This window comes from Zea mays, chromosome 1 (assembly GCF_902167145.1).
Source record: "Zea mays cultivar B73 chromosome 1, Zm-B73-REFERENCE-NAM-5.0, whole genome shotgun sequence".
In the NCBI taxonomy this organism is placed as follows: Eukaryota; Viridiplantae; Streptophyta; class Magnoliopsida; order Poales; family Poaceae; genus Zea; species Zea mays.
Window position 1 is genome coordinate 69,089,947 of NC_050096.1, and position 17,648 is coordinate 69,107,594.

The window sequence follows — 17,648 nt, forward strand, 5'->3', positions numbered from 1 at the left end:
ATAGTACAACCACTCGAGACTGTGTGGGCAGTCACTCAATCTGAACTCGTGCGGTCCGACCCCAGGGTTATGAAGGCTGGGGAACACCGGGAGGATAAGGAGGGGGAAAGTTTTGTCCGGTTTGGACATGGCGGTGGCCTGACTCCTTCCGGATAACCGTTAAGGTTAGGACGTGCGAGGAAAGAAAGAGATTCGGATTCGGATCTCATTGATCATGAGATCGCAGAGCCGGACTAGTGGGTAAAGTGTACACGTCTGCGCAGAGTTGAAAACCTATTCGAATAGTCTGTGTCCACAGGAATGGACGAGTCTGGTATGGTATGGCAATTAATGTTTTGTTTTCCAAAAAAAGAGATGCTTTTGAGAAAAGTGGTTTCTAAAAAGGTTCGGCGGTTGAGCCGTGAGCTATGGTGGACGGGAAGTCCAGTAGCTGTTTTTGGAAATGAAAACCAGTGGGAAACTGCTGAGATACCTGGATGGTTTAGTCCAGGGGATTTTGTTATAATACTGAAAAACTTCCTTCTCCTTTTGGAGAGGATGCGCTTTGCAAAAGTACAAAATGTTTTTCAAAACAACCCTGCATCAAATATTGCTGTTTCTGCAAAATATTCTGAGCTCCACATATTCCATGCATTATATCTGATTTCCCCATTCCGCGGGTGAAGGTGGGCTGCTGAGTACGTTTGTACTCACCCTTGCTTATTTGTTGTTTTTCAGAAAAAGGAGATCGGGTAAGAGTTACGACTGTTCCCAACCTTGCCTGTGGCTGTTGGACCGCTGAATTGCTTCACTGCGTATATCGGGCTGCTTCAGCCCCACTCTGATGATGTCCCGAGTTGTGGACCAACTCTTAAAGTTGATCGCCACCTTTATAGGTTTGTCTCGTTTAAGTAGATCTGGAATCATCTGATGTATAAATGTGTTTACTAGCCTCCTGGGACTAGTAATTGTATATACACATTTGAGTCCCAGAGGATTGGGGACGCTTCACCTGTCCGGTGCACCACCGGACTGTCCGATAGCCCCACCAGTTAGAGCTCCAACGGTCGAACCCTAACGGCCGGGTGACGTGGCTGGCACACCGGACAGTGTCAGGTGGCGCACCGGACTGTCCGGTGCGCCATGCGACAGCAGCCTCCACCAACGGCTACTTTGGTGGTTGGGGCTATAAATACCCCCAACCACCCACCATTCATTGCATCCAAGTTTTCAGACTTCCTGCACCTTACAAGAGCTATAGCATTCAATACAAGACACACCAAAGAGATCAAATCATCTCCCAAGTCCAAAGTTCATTCCAAATCAATTAGTGACTAGTGTGAGAGTGACTTGTGTTCATTTGAGCTCTTGCGCTTGGATTGCTTCTTTTCTTCATTCTTTCTTGTAATCAATTCAATTGTAACTGAGGCAAGAGACACCAATTGTGTGGTGGTCCTTGCGGGGACTTTGTGTCCCGTTTGATTGATAAGAGAAGCTCACTCGGTCTAAGTGACCGTTTGAGAGAGGGAAAGGGTTCAAAGAGACCCGGTCTTTGTGACCACCTCAACGGGGAGTAGGTTTGAAAGAACCGAACCTCGGTAAAACAAATCATCGTGTCTTACTTCCTATTTGCTCACGATTTGTTTTTTGCCCTCTCTCTTGGACTCGTTCATATTTCTAACGCTAACCCGGCTTGTAGTTGTGCTTAAGTCTATAAATTTCAGATTCGCCCTATTCACCCCCTCTAGGCGACTTTCAGGTGCTACTTACATTGGGGGTAATCGTAGTAGGTCGGAGCGAAGTCAGATCTGTCGCCCGTTGCCGAACGACTTTGTTGTTCCTTTGATCCTTTCCACCTTGAAGTCGGCCAGGAACTTCGCCTTTGCTTCTTGGATCAGCTGCTCCTAGCGCTCCTCAAACATGAGCTGTTCTTCAGCCGGCAAGGTTCCCATGTCGGCGTGATGATATTGCTGGTGAAAACTTCAGAGCTATCCTTTGAACCGACCATTGAGGGCCAATCTCGATAGGTCTATATGAAATCAGCTCCCCAGCGGAGTCGCCAAAAGTATGTTGGCACCTTTTTCTGGCGCCAAACACTACACAAGAACCGTGGCGGTGCTCTCTGCGCAGGGGCGGACGGTCCGCGGCCAGGGGCCGGACGGTCTGCGGCCTGGCGCAGGGCTAGGGTTTCCTGCGTGACGGTCGGACGGTTCGCGCCCTAGGGCTGGACGGTCCGCGCGTGCGTAGGGGCGGCGGAAGCTCGCCGGCTGCGCCTGGATCTCGCTCCCGGGAGGGACTCCGTCGGGGAGTAGAGATCCTAGGTGATGTCTATGCTCGGGTAGATTGACCTAAACTCCTCTAATCGACGTAGAGTCGAAGAGAGGCGGAGAATTTGGGGATTGGAAGACTAACCTAGAACTAGACTAGAACTACTCCTAAGAATAAATGTAAATTGTATTGATTGGGGATTCGATTGACTGATTCTAATCAGCCGTAATCCTCTATATTTATAGAGGAGGGAGGCTGGACTCGTTACAAACTGATCTCCCGAGTTAATCCCGCAAATTTCGCCAACAAACACAGCAAGAAACTCGGAACCCTAATCTGTTCTGCGCGCGCGCGGACCGTCCGGCCCACAGGCGCGGACCGTTCGGTGCTCAATCTGGTTCCCAACAGACCCGTTGGAGGTGCCAACATTTTTTGGGGTTTAGGAAAAAAAATCCTTAGACTTATTTGGTTAGGAGTGAATTGATGAGAATGAAGGGAATTAAATCTCTTGCTAATGAAAATTAAATATAAATGGATTTAATCTCCCCTCCCTCCGTGAGATCGCTTGGCTTTTGTTCAATGCCGCTCATCACTAAAAAGTCGTTTTGCCCATCTCTAAAAACAATCTTTGCAGTAGTGTATACACCATTGAGAGAGTTGGGAGTGTTGTATGAGAGACTTAATCTTTATTTGTAAAATCTGTAAAACTTCTGAGATATAATACCAAAATAAATGATGGGAAAACAAGCACTCTTTCTGGTTTTTCTATCTTTCAGCCGCTCAAGATAACGTGACACCTATGAGATTCATGATGATTAGGGTAGTATGGATGAATATAGAAATCACAACTTGTACAATTTGAAATATTATTGTCAATTTGTATGTATTGTACATTGTATCGATCCTTAGTTTTCAGGATAAGCAAATAGAAAGTTTGGAGAAGCTAGTTGATAAATAGGTAGGGTGGAAATAACGTTCACTATTCATTAAGCATACAAAGTAAGGTACCTGTCGGTGTTTCGAAACCTGGGAGGTCCCTGGACCGACGAGTGAATTGTCGCCGCGTGCCCTAGCCCAGATAGGTCGACGCGAGACGGAACGCGAAGGGGGGAAAGGAAGCAGCCGGAGGGAGGCAGACGTGAGAGAGTGGATCCCACGGCCTTCGTGTTAGCCCCGCGCCTGAGTCGGGTGCGCTTGCAGTAGGGGGATACAAGCGTCCACGCGGGAGTGGGAGCGAGCGGCCTTGAGCGAGCGCCGTCCCGTCCTTCTCCGCGCGGGCCAACCCCCTGTAAGAGGGCCCTGGTCCTTCCTTTTATAGGCGTAAGGAGAGGATCCAGGTGTACAATGGGGGTGTAGCAGAGTGCTACGTGTCTAGCGGAGGAGAGCTAGCGCCCTAAGTACATGCCATCGTGGCAGCCGGAGGGGTTTCGGCACCCGGTTCGTGTGGTGTCGTGGCCGTCGGAGGAGTGCTGGAGCCTGGCGAGAGGGCAGCTGTCGGGGATGTCGAGTCCTTGCTGACGTCCTCTTGCTTCCGTAAGGGGGCCAAGAGCCGCCGTCGTCACAGAGTGTGCGGGGCGCCATCATTGCCTATCTGGCGGAGCGAGCCAGATGGGACGCCGGTCTTGTTCCCCGTAGCCTGAGTCAGCTCGGGGTAGGGTAGTGATGGCGCCTCCTGTCGACGTGGTCAGTCCGCGCCCTAGGTTGGGTGATGTGGAGGCTCCTCCGAGGTCGAGGTCGAGTCTGTCTCCCGTGGCCGTGGTCGAGTCCGAGCCCCTGGGTCGGGTGAGGCGGAGACCGTCGGCTGAGGCCAGAGCTGAGTCCGAGCCCTGGGGTCGGGCGAAGCGGAGTCCGTCGTCTCCTGGGGCTGAGCCCATGTCCGAGCCCTGGGTCGGGCGGAGCGGAGTTCGCCGTCTTCTGGGGCTGAGCCCATGTCCGAGCCCTGGGTCGGGTGGAGCGGAGTTCGTCGTCTTCCGGGGCTGAGCCCATGTCCGAGCCCAGGGTCGGGCGGAGCGGAGTTCACCGTCTTCTGGGGCTGAGCCCATGTCCGAGCCCTGGGTCGGGCGGAGCGGAGTTCGCCGTCTTCCGGGGCTGAGCCCATGTCCGAGCCCTGGGTCGGGCGGAGCGGAGTTCGCCGTCTTCCGGGGCTGAGCCCGAGTCCGAGTCCGAGCCCTGGGGTCGGGCGAGGCAGAGTTTCTTATGACGCCTGAGGCCGGCCTTGGCTGTTGTCAGCCTCACTCTGTCGGGTGGCTCAGCAGTCGGAGCGGCGCAGGCGGCGCTGTCCTCTTGTCAGACCGGTCAGTAGAGCGGCGAAGTGACTACGGTCACTTCGGCTCTGTCGACTGGAGGGCGTGCGTCAGGATAAAGGTGTCAGGCCACCTTTGCATTGAATGCCCCTATGATTTGGTCGGTCGGCGTGGCGACGTGGCCAAGGTTGCTTCTTGGTGAAGACTGGGCCTCAGGCGAGCCGATAGTGTACCCGTTGCTGGAGGGGGGTCCTCGGGCGAGACGTAGGTTCTCCGGGGTCGGCTTCCCTTGCCCGAGGCTAGGCTCGGGCAAGGCACGATCATGTCCCTTGAATGGACCGATCCTTGACTTAATCGCACCCATCAGGCCTTTGCAGCTTTGTGCTGATGGGGGTTACCAGCTGAGATTTAGGGATCTTGAGGGTACCCCTAATTATGGTCCCCGACAGTAGCCCCCGAGCCTCCAAGGGAGTACTAAAACTCGCTTGGAGGCTTTTGTCGCACTTTTTTGCAAGGGGATCAGCCTTTTTCGGTTGCATTCTGTTCTGGTGGGTGCGCGCGAGCGCACCCGCCGGGTGTAGCCCCCGAGGCCTCGGAGGAGTAGTTTTACTCCTTCGATGTCTTAGTGCGCTTCGCAACACTTCGGCTGGTCTAGTTGTTCCCTCATGCGAGCTGGCCGTAGCCCGAGTGCACGGTCGGGTCCCAAGTTCTCGGGCTGGTATGTTGACGCTGTCAACGGTTTGGCCGGAGCCGGGTTTGCGAGAGCAGCCCCCGAGCCTCTGCACAGGGCGAGAGGACGGTCAGGGACAGACTCGACTTTTTACATACGCCCCTGCGTTGCCTTTCCGCAAGGAGGAGGGGGGAAAGCGCCATGTTGCCCTCGGGTGGCGCCGAACATGGTGTCTCCGGTGAGCTGCTGGCGGGTAATCCGAGCGGACGTCCGTGCCCCATTTGTTAGGGGTCGGCTAGAGGCCCAGAGGCGCGCCCAAAAGTACCTGCGGGTGATCTGCCGGACCCGGTCCCCTGCCGACGGGGTCCAAGGGCTCGATGCCTCCCTTTGATGGGATTCCGTTACAAGATCGCTCCCGCTGGTCTCGGAAATGTCCTAGGGTACCTCGGGAGCGTAGCCCGAGCCTTGGTTATGTATTGAACGTACCCATGGTCATCCCTCGCTCTGTGTCTGAGGCAATTGTGAACCCTTCGAGGGCCAGCCTACGAACCCCTGATCAGTAGTGGGCGCGGAGCCCGAGCGGCCTGAGGCGGCCGTTGAACCCTTCGAGGGCCGGCCATCGAACCTCTGACCAGTAGTGGGTGTGGAGCCCACGTGCTCTGAGGCGACTGTTGAACCCCTCTGAGGGGCCAGCCTTCGAACCCCTGATCAGTAGGGAGGCTCGGAGCCTGTTTCCTTCACGGAGAAGGGTCCTTTTCGGGGTATCCCCTTTCCCGATCCCTGTTGTAAGAGAGAGAAAGAGGAAAAGGAAAAGGATACGAAATTGAATGACGTGGCGTACCTTTGTCGACGCAGTCATTATGGCGAAGGCGAAGCGTCGCTTGCTTCTCCCGCCTGAGGCGCCGCCTGTCCCGCCGCGGAGTTAATGCGACGGGGCGAGCGGTTCGTGGGGCGGCCGTTGCGCGTGCGCGAGCCGTTCGAGGAACGGGTCACGGGCGCGCCGTCTTCACGCCGTGGGAGAGGGCTCCCTCGCTGCCCCTGGATGGGACGTGAGCTTGGCTGACGACGTGACTGTTGCTTCTGCCCGCCCGTCACCGCCATTACTGTCGGCCCAATTTTGACCGCATTTGACCGTCGCGCTTGGCTGGCACTGCAGGGTTGCCTCGAGTCGCGGTATCGACTCCGCAGTCGAGGAGGCACGGTAGTGGCGTGAGTGGCGGTGCAGTTGCTCACACGTAGCAACCGGCGCACCGGTTGCATGACGCGTGGGCCTGGACCTCCATGCTGGGCGCGTTGGAAGTCGGAGAGGTGCGCCCACTTGGCGTGGTTGCATGCCGCCTGCATGGCTGCCCGCCCTTTCGCCCGCTGGTCCGGGCAAAAGTGGAGGAGTGCTTGTAACCGCCGGGCGGTTGCATGCACCGCGCGCGGCGGTTTGGCTTCTTCTGCTCTGGACCGGCTTGCATGACGTGTGGGACCCAGCCCCCGCGTCGTGGGGGGAGAATCTTGGAGCGTGTTGGAGAAGACTCGACCCGCAACGGTTGAGGGCGCAGGTAGGGAGAGTCGCCTTTAAAAGGGGGGCGACCCCTTGGAGGGCAACCATGTCTTCGCGCTCCCCTCATGCATCGTGTCTTTCCACCTTCCGAGCCCCCGGGCGGGAGACGCCCGGAACCCTTCCGTCTTGTCATCGGAGGAATGCAACTTCGTGGAAGTTGGTACCTTTCAGCCATCGTTCGGCTTCAAGGATTTTCATCTTGCAGCCTGGCTGCACCCCTCCGCCGGTGGTCACCCAAGACGGTGACCTCCAGTTCGATGGAGGGGGAAAGTGAGTCAGGCTGCGGCCTCTGCCCCTCCCTCAGCCTCAAGGATTTTCATCACTAGAGCTGGGGAGGGGAGTGTGCCGAGTTGGGGTCGGTCCCTGCATGGGCGGCGGCCCGCTCCTTCCCTCAATGATCGGGGGGAAGGGCGTCCGCCGTCCATGGCATGGGCAGCTGCCGCGTGCTCGACTCTCTGAGCCGAGCGGCTTCGGAGCTGCTCCTGGTGCCGCCTTCCGCCACGGCAGCCGGAAGAGGTTCCTCCGCCGACGAGATAGCCGGGGCCGCCCACGGACCGACCTCCAACTCTACGGCCTTCTGCCCGTCCTTGCCTCTCGAGTTGGGGGCATGGGCGAGGGCCTCATGGCAGCAACATCCGCCCTGAGGTCATCGCTGCCGCTGTTCGGCCCTCCGGAGCAGAAGTCGTCGTCGTCGCCGCTGCTGGGGCGGGCGATGACGAGCCGTTCGTCGGTCTTCTGTTACTCCGCAGGCCCCCCCGCAATTGTGTGGGGTTGTTCGTACCTGCGGAGGTGGAACCGGGGTTCCGTTTGTAAAGGCACCTTAAGTGCCGGTGTTTTGTTCATAGCGGCTGTCGAGGCCTGAACGTGTATGTATTTTCGGCGTGGAGCCGTGTTTTTTCTTCGATTCGAGCACTAAGACTCGCCTTGTCGATTATCTGAACCGCTTCACTGAGCGTGAGTTGCCTCGTGCAAAGGTGACGAGTGAGGTATCCGTATCCCGGAGGAGTAGGAGTCCCTCGGCTTGGTCGGTCCTGCTGTCCGAGGCCCCTCTTGCTTAGTTAAAGAAACCCCTCGGCCGCCCTTCGATGAGCCGAAGCCGGAGGTAGCGGTGTCAGCACGGACGAAGGCAGAGTTGGCTTTGAAAAGGAGGTGTAGTTGGCCAGAGCCTGGCCGGGTCGTCCACTGGCGGAGCCGACGCCGGAGTTGAGCTGCCGAGGCCACAAGCCGAGCTGATGTCTTTGAGGGTCAGCTGGCCGAGGCCTCGGGGTGGCCGGCCGAGCCGCCTGCTCGGGCCGGATTCTCGAAGAAGACCCTGGCGACGATGGCCCGGGCGTGGTGCTGATGTCGTCCTTCAGAGTGGGGGGCCTCCGACCGCGTCGCCGTCCGAGGCTAGGTCAGACCCCACCGAAGGTGCAGTTGACGCCGAGGGTGCTGCTGCCCCCTTCGGCTGTCGACGTCCGAGCCTGCAGGATCAAGTTGTCTTGTAGTGTGCGTATGTTTTCTGCGGCCGCCGAGGCCTAAACACACCGTCGTCGTGTTGTAAAGCTGCGTTCCTTTTCCTCTTATTTCGAGTATCCGGACTCATTTGTCGGTAACAGAATTGTCTGTGCGGGCGAGAGTCGCTTTTCACGGAAGGCGATGAGTGAGGTATCCGTATCCCAGAGGCGTAGGAATCCCTCGGCTCGGTCGGCCTTGCCGCTTATGCGCGCTCTTACTCGTCCATAGGGTTCTGTTACCGACGCAGTCGAGAAGGCCCGAAAAATCATTTCGGCAGAGGAGCTCTCGAGCATGAAGACTTGTTCGGTCCGCAGAGTCACTTATCCGAGCGCGAGTTACTTATCGCAGAAGGTGATGAGTGAGGTATCCGTATCCCGGAGGCGTAGGAGTCCCTCGACTCGGTCAGCCTTGGCTGCTTACGTGTACTCCATCGTTTTCAGGATCCACTTTTGAAGTAGTCGAAGAGCACGAAAGGCATTCTGGCAGAAAAGATTTTTTTCTTTTTTCGAGGAAAATTTTGATGCAGAGGGGGTTGCCCCCTTCTAGCCCCCGAGGGAGGGTCGGGCTTTGTCGAGGCAAGGCTGACCCTTCCTTGACGACCAGACTTGGTGTGTGAACGAAGTATACAAGCAACTTGAAAACATCTTAAGGGTAGAAGCGACGTAGCTGTTGGATGTTCCAAGCGTTGTTGTAGACCTCGCCTTGGTTGTTGGCCAGCTTGTACGTTCCGGGCTTCAGTACTTTGGCGATGACGAACGGCCCTTCCCAGGGAGGCGTGAGTTTGTGCCGCCCTCGGGCGTCTTGTCGCAGCCGAAGCACCAGGTCGCCCACCTGGAGGTCTCGGGACCTAACCCCTCGGGCGTGGTAGTGTCGCAGGGACTGCTGGTACCGCGCCGAGTGTAGCAAGGCCATGTCCCGAGCCTCCTCCAGCTGGTCCAGTGAGTCTTCTCGGTTGGCTTGGTTGCTTTGGTCGGTGTAGGCCCTTGCCCTTGGGGAACCGTATTCTAGGTTTGTGGGCAAGATGGCCTCGGCCCCATAGACTAGAAAGAACGGTGTGAAGCCCGTGGCTCGGCTTCGCGTTGTCCTCAGGCTCCAGACCACCGAGGGGAGTTCCTTCATCCACCGCTTGCTGAACTTGTTGAGGTCGTTGTAGATCCGAGGCTTGAGTCCTTGCAGGATCATGCCGTTGGCCCGCTCCACTTGCCCATTCGTCATGGGGTGTGCCACGGCAGCCCAGTCCACCCGGATGTGGTGATCCTCGCAGAAGTCCAGGAACTTTCTGCCGGTGAACTAGGTACCGTTGTCGGTGATGATGGAGTTCGGGACCCCAAAGCGATGGATGATGTTGGTGAAGAACGCCACCGCCTGTTCGGACCTGATGCTGTTTAGGGGTCGTACCTCGATCCACTTGGAGAATTTGTCGATGACGACCAACAGGTGTGTGTAGCCCCCGGGTGCCTTCTGCAAGGGGCCAACGAGGTCCAGACCCCACACAGCAAACGGCCAGGTGATGGGTATGGTCTGTAGAGCCTGAGCGGGCAGGTGGGTCTGTCTCGCGTAGAACTAACACCCTTCGCAGGTGCGGACGATTCTAGTAGCGTCGGCCACCGCCGTCGGCCAGTAGAATCCTTGTCGGAAGGCGTTTCCAACGAGGGTTCGAGGTGCTGCGTGATGGCCGCAAGCCCCTGAGTGTATCTCTTGCAAGAGCTGCTGGCCTTCGGCGATGGAAATGCATCGCTGGAGGATGCCTGAGGGGCTGCGGTTATAGAGCTCCTTCCCATCTCCCAGCAAGACGAAAGACTTGGCGCGCCGCGCCAACCGCCGAGCTTCGGCTTGGTCGAGGGGCAGCTCCCCTCGGTGGAGATATTGCAGGTACGGGGTCTGCCAGCTTTGATTAGGCGTGACCTCGCTTGGTTCCCCCTCGACGCGCAGTGCCTCACCCTTGGGGGCCGAGGGTACCTCGGGCTGAGCCGAGGGTACCTTGGACTGGGCCGAGGGTACCTCGGACTGAGCCGAGGGTGCCTTGGGCGGAGCCGAAGGTGCCTCGGGCTCGGGCGTGTCCTCGATCCTGACGGAGGGTTGATGCAGGTCTCGAGAGAATACGTCCGGGGGAACTGTTGTTCGTCCCGAGGCTATTTTAGCCAGCTCGTCCGCAGTCTCGTTGTAGCGTCGGGCGATGTGGTTGAACTCGAGCCCGTAGAACTTGTCTTCCAGGCGCTGAACCTCATCGCAGTAGGCTTCCATCTTCGGGTCGCGGCAGTGGGAGTTCTTCATGACTTGGTCGATGACGAGCTGCGAGTCACCGCGAGCTTCGAGACGTCGGACCCCTAGCTCGATGGCGATTCGCAACCCGTTTACCAGAGCCTCGTACTCTGCCACGTTGTTGGACGCCGGGAAGTGGAGGCGTAGCACGTAGCGTAGGTGCTTCCCGAGGGGCGAGACGAAGAGGAGGCCCGCGCCGGCCCCCGTCTTCATCAGCGACCCATCGAAAAACATGGTCCAGAGCTCCGGTTGGATCGGAGCCGTCGGGAGCTGGGTGTCGGCCCATTCAGCCACGAAGTCCGCCAAGACCTGGGACTTGATGGCCTTCCGAGGGGCGAACGAGATCGTCTTGCCCATGATTTCCACCGCCCACTTCGCAATCCTTCCCGAGGCCTCTCGGGACTGGATGATCTCTCCCAGGGGAAGGATGACACCACAGTCACCGGATGGGAGTCGAAGTAGTGTCGCAACTTCCACCGTGTCAGGATCACCGCGTACAGCAGCTTCTGGATTTGTGGGTAGCGGATCTTGGTCTCGGACAGTACCTCACTGATGAAGTAGACTGGCCTCTGGACGGGCAATGCATGCCCTTCTTCTCGTCTCTCAACCACAATCGCGGCGCTAACCACCTGGGTGGTTGCGGCGACGTAGATAAAGAGGGCTTCTCCGGCAGCGGGGGGCACCAAGATGGGCGCGTTCGTGAGGAGCGCCTTCAGGTTCCCGAGGGCTTCCTCGGTCTCGGGAGTCCAAGTGAAGCACTCAGCTTTCCTTAAGAGGCGGTACAGAGGCAGACCTCTTTCGACGAGGCGGGAGATGAAGCGGCTTAGAGCCGCGAGACATCCCATGACCCTCTGTACGCCTTTCAAGTCCTTGATTGGCCCCATGCTGGTGATGGCTGCAATCTTCTCTGGGTTGGCTTCGATGCCCCGCTCGGAGACGATGAACCCCAAGAGCATGCCTCGGGGGACCCCGAAGACACACTTTTCGGGATTAAGCTTCACACCTTTCGCCTTGAGACATCGGAATGTCACTTCAAGGTCGGAAAGGAGGTCAGAGGCTTTCCTCGTCTTGACTACGATGTCATCGACGTAGGCCTCGACCGTTCGGCCGATGTGTTCGCCAAACACATGGTTCATGCATCGATGGTACGTTGCCCCCACATTTCTCAAACCAAACGACATTGTAACATAGCAGTACATGCCGAAGGGTGTGATGAATGAAGTCGCGAGCTGGTCGGACTCCTTCATCCTGATCTGGTGATACCCTGAGTAGGCATCGAGGAAAGACAGGGTTTCGCACCCAGCAGTGGAATCCACGATCTGATCGATGCGAGGCAGAGGGTAGGGAACCTTTGGACATGCTTTGTTTAGACCAGTGTAGTCTACACACATCCGCCATTTCCCCCCTTTCTTTCTCACAAGCACAGGGTTGGCAAGCCATTCGGGATGGAATACCTCTTTGATGAACCCTGCCGCCAGTAGCTTGTGGATCTCCTCGCCTATGGCTCTGCGCTTTTCTTCGTCGAATCGGCGCAGAGGCTGCTTCACGGGTCGGGCCCCAGCTCGAATATCCAGAGAGTGCTCGGCGACTTCCCTCGGTATGCCGGGCATGTCTGAGGGACTCCACGCGAAAACGTCGGCGTTTGCGCGGAGAAAGTCGACGAGCACTGCTTCCTATTTGGGGTCGAGCTCGGAACCGATCCGGATCTGCTTAGAGGCGTCGTTGCTGGGGTCGAGAGGGACGGACTTGACCGTCTCCGCTGGTTCGAAGTTGCCGGCGTGGCGCTTCACGTCGGGCGCCTCCCTAGAGAGGCTCTCCAGGTCAGCGATGAGGGCCTCGGACTCGGCGAGGGCCTAGGCGTACTCCACGCACTCCACATCGCATTCGAATGCGTGTCGGTACGTGGGCCCGACGGTGATGACCCCGTTGGGGCCCGACATCTTGAGCTTGAGGTAGGTGTAGTTGGGGACGACCATGAACTTGGTGTAGCATGGCGTCCCCAGCACTGCGTGGTAGGTTCCTCGAAACCCGACCACTTCGAATGTGAGGGTCTCCTTTCGAAAGTTGGAGGGCGTCCCGAAGCAGACGAGTAGGTCGAGTTGTTCGAGGGGTCGAACGCGCTTCCCGGGGACGATCCCGTGGAAAGGCGCAGCGCCCGTCCGAACCGAGGACAGATCGATCCGCAGGAGCCTGAGGGTCTCGGTGTAGATGATGTTGAGGCTGCTGCCTCCGTCCATGAGGACCTTGGTGAGCCTGACGTCGCCGATGATGGGGTCGACAACGAGTGGGTATCTCCCCGGGCTTGGCACGTAGTCTGGGTGGTCGGCCTGGTCGAAGGTGATGGGCTTGTCAGACCAGTCTAGGTAGACTGGCGCTGCCGCCTTTACCGAGCAGACCTCCCGACGCTCTTGCTTGCGGTGCCGAGCCGAGGCGTTTGCCACTTGCCCGCCGTAGATCATGAAGCAGCCGCGGATCTCGGGGGACCCTCCTGCCTTGTGATCTTCCTCCTTTGCGTCGTCGAGGGCCTTGCCACCCTCCGCGGGTGGCCCGGCCTTGTGGAAGTGTCGTCGAAGCATGGCACACTCCTCAAGGGTGTGCTTGACGGGCCCCTGATGATAGGGGCACGGCTCCTTGAGCATCTTGTCGAAGAGGTTGGCACCTCCAGGAGGTTTTCGAGGGTTCTTGTGCTCGGCGGCGGCAACAAGGTCCGTGTCGGCGGCGTCGCGTTTCGCTTGCGACTTCTTCTTGCCCTTCTTCTTGGCGCCGCGCTGAGTTGATGCCTCGGGAGCATCTTCCGGTGGGCGGCCCTGGGGCTGCTTGTCCTTCCGGAAAATGGCCTCAACTGCCTCCTGGCTAGAGGCGAACTTGGTGGCGATGTCCATCAGCTCGCACGCCCTGGTGGGGGTCTTGCGACCTAGCTTGCTCACCAGGTCGCGGCAGGTGGTGCCGGCGAGGAACGTGCCGATGACATCTGAATCGGTGACGTTGGGCAGCTCCGTGCGCTGCTTCGAGAATCGCCGGATGTAGTCCCGGAGAGGTTCTCCCGGCTGCTGGCGGCAGCTTCGGAGATCCCAGGAGTTTCCAGGGCGCACGTACGTGCCCTGGAAATTGCCGACGAAGGCTTGGACCAGGTCGTCCCAGTTGGAGATCTGCCTCGGGGGCAGGTGCTCTAGCCAGGCTCGAGCGGTGTCGGAGAGGAACAGGGGGAGGTTGCGGATGATGAGGTTGTCATCGTCCGTTCCACCTAGTTGGCAGGCCAGCCGATAGTCCGCGAGCCACAGTTCCGGTCTCGTCTCCCCCGAGTACTTTGTGATAGTAGTCGGGGTTCGGAACCGGGTCGGGAACGGTGCCCGTCGTATGGCACGGCTGAAAGCCTGCGGACCGGGTGGTTCGAGCGAAGGACTCCGATCCTCCCCGCTGTCGTAGCGTCCCCCACGCCTGGGGTGGTAGCCTCGGCGCGCCCTGTCGTCGAGGTGGGCCCGACGGCCACGATGATGGCGCTCGTTGCCGAGGGGACCCGGGGTCGCGGGCGCTGTGTTGCGCGTGCGCCCGGAGTGGACCGAGGCTTCCCGCATAAATCGGGAAGTCGCGGCGCGATGTTCCGAGGGGAACCCCTGCCTACGGGAGGCAGAGCTTTCGGCCCGTCGGACCGCGGCGTCCTCCAGGAGATTCTTGAGCTCTCCCTAGATACGCCGCCCCTCGGTGGTTGATGGCTCCGGCATCGCGCGGAGGAGTACTGCCACTGCATCCAGGTTCCGGCCAACTCCGCTGGAATCCGGCGGCGGCCTCACCCTGACGTCGTCGGCGATGCGGTGCTAGATGTCCTGGGGGAGATGACGCGCTTCTCCGGCCGGGGGTTGGACCGCCCATTCCTGCCCGATGTCCCGGCAGATCAGCACAAGCGTTCCTGCTCCCTCGTCGAGCCTGGTCTGCCTCTCACGGATATGCTCGAGCTGTGGGTCAGGACCCCCCGCCGGGACAGGGACCACAGCAAGCTCCCGAGGGATGTCGACGCGAGGCGAGGGCCTAGGGGGATCACCGTTTTCCGGCATACCAAGATGGTTGCCTTCGCCGGGACCCCCTAGATCGACATGGAAACATTCACGACTTGGGCCGCGGTCCTCATTGTCGAGGTTGCGGCTGCCGTCGGAACAGTCGAAAAGGCAGTAGTCGCATGCGGTCATGAAGTCCCGCACGACACTGGGGTTACCAAGTCCGGAGAAATCCCAACAGAGGTCAGGCCCGCCATCTCCCTCGGACCCCGAGGGCTCGTAGGTCGAGTCGGCCGTCAGTCGGTCCCAGGGTGACCGCACACGATACCCCAGAGGGTTTGGACTCGCCTCCAGGAGAGCGCTCACCGAAGCGGAGTCGCTTGGTGGGTCGAGGCCGAATCCAAAAGACGCGAGATGGGAATCGGTCGGTACCTTTCGGTCGACGGTCGGTGACGAGGTCGCGTCTGGGACTGACTGCACCGTCGTCTCAGGTACGAGGGTGACGCCCAGCAAGCCCTTCGCGAGCGTGCTGGCGTCGTGCGTTTGCTTGATATTGGCGTGTTGTGGGGAGGCGGCGCTCGTCTTCGTCTCAGACGCGAGATCGATGCCCGACGCGCCCTCCGTTGGGGCGCCGGCGCCATCGACTCGCTCGACAGCCAACGAGGTGCCGCTTCCCGCTTGGCCTTGGTTGCCCCGCCTCCTCCTCCGTCGGCGGGCGAGGGGACGGGACAAGCCCGAATGTCGTGCTTCCACCACGTGGGGAAGGCGTCGTCGATTTCCCCGCCGGCGAGCGGGTTGTCGACCGCCATTGTCGCTGTCGCACGGCGGGGGAAGGAGTATCATGTCGTAGCTGCCGTCGAGGGACATGAACTCGAGATTCCTGAAACGGAGCACCGTCCCGGGCTGGAAAGGTTACTGGAGACTGCCCATCTGGAGCTTGACGGGAAGCTGTTCGTCAACACGCAGCAGGCCCCTACCTGGCGCGCCAACTGTCGGTGTTTCGAAACCCGGGGGTCCCTGGACCGACGAGTGAATTGTCACCGCGTGCCCCAGCCCAGATGGGTCGACGCGAGGCGGAACACGAAGGGGGGAAAGGAAGCAGCCGGAGGGAGGCAGACGTGAGAGAGTGGATCCCGCGGCCTTCGTGTTAGCCCCGCGCCTGAGTCGGGTGCGCTTGCAGTAGGGGGATACAAGCGTCCACGCGGGAGTGGGAGCGAGCGGCCTTGAGCGAACGCCGTCCCGTCCTTCTCCGCGCGAGCCAACCCCCTGTTAGAGGGCCCTGGTCCTTCCTTTTATAGGTGTAAGGAGAGGATCCAGGTGTACAATGGGGGGTGTAGCAGAGTGCTACGTGTCTAGCGGAGGAGAGCTAGCGCCCTAAGTACATGCCATCGTGGCAGCCGGAGGGGTTTCGGCACCCGGTTCATGTGGTGTCGTGGCCGTCGGAGGAGTGCTGGAGCCTGGCGAGAGGGCAGCTGTCGGGACTGTCGAGTCCTTGCTGACGTCCTCTTGCTTCCGTAAGGGGGCCAAGAGCCGTCGTCGTCATAGAGTGTGCGGGGCGCCATCATTGCCTATTTGGCGGAGCGAGCCAGATGGGACGCCGGTCTTGTTCCCCGTAGCCTAAGTCAGCTCGGGGTAGGGTAATGATGGCGCCTCCTGTCGACGTGGTCGGTCCGCGCTCTAGGTTGGGTGATGTGGAGGCTCCTCCGAGGTGGAGGTCGAGTCTGTCTCCCGTGGCCGTGTTCGAGTCCGAGCCCCTGGGTCGGGCGAGGCGGAGACCGTCGGCTGAGGCTAGAGCTGAGTCCGAGCCCTGGGGTCGGGCGAAGCGGAGTCCGTCGTCTCCTGGGGCTGAGCCCATGTCCGAGCCCTGGGTCGGGCGGAGCAGAGTTCGCCGTCTTCTGGGGCTGAGCCCATGTCCGAGCCCTGGGTCGGGCGGAGCGGAGTTCATCGTCTTCCGGGGCTGAGCCCATGTCCGAGCCCTGGGTCGGGCGAAGCGGAGTTCGTCGTCTTCTGGGGCTGAGCCCATGTCCGAGCCCTGGGTCGGGCAGAGCGGAGTTCGCCGTCTTCCGGGACTGAGCCCATGTCCGAGCCCTGGGTCGGGCGGAGCGGAGTTCGCCGTCTTCCGGGGCTGAGCCCATGTCCGAGCCCTGGGTCGGGCGGAGCGGAGTTCGCCGTCTTCCGGGGCTGAGCCCAAGTCCGAGCCCTGGGGTCGGGCAAGGCGGAGTTTCTTCTGACGCCCGAGGCCGGCCTTGGCTATTGTCAGCCTCACTCTGTCGGGTGGCTCAGCAGTCGGAGCGGCGTAGGCGGCGCTGTCCTCTTGTCAGACCGGTCAGTAGAGCGGCGAAGTGACTGCGGTCACTTCGGCTCTGTCGACTGGAGGGCGTGCGTCAGGATAAAGGTGTCAGGCCACCTTTACATTGAATGCCCCTGCGATTTGGTCGGTCGGCGTGGCGACGTGGCCAAGGTTGCTTCTTGGTGAAGACTGGGCCTCGGGCGAGCCGATAGTGTGCCCGTTGCTGGAGGGAGGTCCTCGGGCGAGACGTAGGTTCTCCGGGGTCGGCTTCCCTTGCCCGAGGCTAGGCTCGGGCGAGGCACGATCATGTCCCTTGAATGGACCGATCCTTGACTTAATCGCACCCATCAGGCATTTACAGCTTTGTGCCGATGGAGGTTACCAGCTGAGATTTAGGGATCTTGAGGGTACCCCTAATTATGGTCCCCGACAGTACCGTTTGGTTAAAATATTTGTAACGTAATGGATAAGTGATAACGTTAAATCATGTTTGTTTTAGTAAACCGTAATCAGATACCATACTAAAAATTGATATTGGACTATTCAAACTTGTTACCGCCAGTAATTGAGTGTAAACCATTACCATTACCCTTTACTTTACATTTCGTGAATCAAACACCACCTAAATTCAGTCGTTAGTTTTAATCACCTACTAAATTTTACTAGCCATAACACCTTAAATAGGTTAGGTGTAAGACTGTGTTCAGCAGATCATGCATATATTTATGTAAAGGGAACGTATCTGGTGCTCAAAGGGGTATGGTGCTCATGTGCACATTTTAAATCTGGTGCATCCATCTTGTATTCAACAGCACCAGCTAATTTTACGAAGAACCCCTCCCACCAGGGGAGGAAGGTGGAAGGGGTGCTTCACAAAATTGGTGCTACTGTTAGA